Genomic DNA, 1,334 nt, shown 5'->3' on the forward strand with positions numbered 1-1,334 from the left:
CCGCCCCCGGGCCCTGGCTCTCCACCCGCAGCCCACGGTTCCCCCGCCACTGGGCCTCCCCCGGATGCCGGGTCCGCCCCGGACACCTGGCCACCTCTGCCCAGGGGCCTGGCTCACCTCTCCGCCTCCCTGGCTGGTCCGTGGAAAACCCGGTGCAGTCCGCGGGGGCGGGTGGTCTGAGGAACCGCTCCGAGGAGGAAGAGGCTGAGGTAGGAAGTGATGAGGCACCGAGGAGGGCTGGTGTGCGGGGAGGGGAGGAGGAAGAGGAGGAAGAGGAGGGAAGGGGGTGGTAAGAGTTTCTGTGCTCAGGAAGTGGGCCGCCCACACTCCCAGGGACAAGCCTATGAGGAAGAAACTCGGGGAGTGGAGACGCCCGATCAGGGGACAGAGTCCAGGCAAGTGGGAAAGGGACCCAGACCTCCACCTTTTCGATTGCCGCCACCTTTCCTTCGCGCTCCCCGGAGCCAGTAGTCCCCAGCCCCCTGCATCTGTCGCCTGATCTCCTGCCAAGGTCCCGCTTCGGGCAGAAGAAATAAAGCGCCCCAACGTGCTGAATGCTGAGGTCTCCCAGGAGAAACGGGACTTCGGTTCTCTCGGCCAGGAGCAGGGGTCTCCAGAAATCAGCAGGACAGCAGAATGGTGTGATGTGCAAACAAAACTCATCTTGAAAACCAATTTGTTCTGCAGAGAAATTTTACATGGATTCTGGGTCGATAGAGGTGTCTTCCGTCCTTCATTCATTACTTCCCACATTTAACTACTTAATGCAACCCACTTATTCATACATTTCAGTCACTGTTGTTTTCGTGTGTGTGTGTGTGTGTGTGTGTGTGTGTGTGTGTGTGATGCTTGCTGGAGTCCCTTTGGAAAGGAAACCGAGGCTCAGCTGAGGTGACCCAAACCACTCCTAGGGCAGAGGTTGCGCAAACAAACCACCCAGAAAGCACCCCCTTCTCCAAAGAGTGATCATGTGGTCCAAGAACACAGTCCGTAAACTGGCCCTCATCTTCCGAGGTCACCTGGAACAAGCAATTCTCCCCAATAGTGACTGGTAATTCTGTAAGCCATTCAGATTCTCCCTTGGAAATTGAAAGGGGAGAATACTGACAGTGAGCCATCTGATAGGAAGGCTGAAGCTGAAAGAGGGCTTGAGACAGGGGGAGGGAAAATGGGCCTCCAGAAAGCAAATTATTTGAGTGAGCAGAAACGTGAGGATGAAGTAGGGGCAGGTGGGGCGGGAGTGGTAGACACGGACTCTAAGAGAAGCTGAGACCCAGTGATGGAATAAGATCAACAAATACCTGCTCCCCAGGGACCTATGAGTATCCAGTCCC

At 56.2% G+C, this 1,334-nt stretch overlaps 1 protein-coding gene across 2 annotated transcripts in view; it reads right to left on the minus strand.

Moving 5' to 3' along the window:
- The window catches only part of ABRACL (ABRA C-terminal like), a 10,571-nt gene extending 10,136 nt beyond the window's left edge, over positions 1-435 (minus strand). Inside the window, exon 1 of one of the 2 annotated variants that reach the window (XM_006776183.2) lies at positions 118-435. The gene's annotated coding sequence lies outside the window, so the exon portion shown is untranslated. The remainder of the gene's footprint in view (positions 1-117) is intronic. The other variant, XM_015572108.1, reaches the window with a different exon arrangement.
- Between the last annotated feature and the right edge of the window lie 899 nt (positions 436-1,334).

Source organism: Myotis davidii, unplaced genomic scaffold (assembly GCF_000327345.1).
Source record: "Myotis davidii unplaced genomic scaffold, ASM32734v1 scaffold266, whole genome shotgun sequence".
Lineage (NCBI taxonomy): Eukaryota > Metazoa > Chordata > Mammalia > Chiroptera > Vespertilionidae > Myotis > Myotis davidii.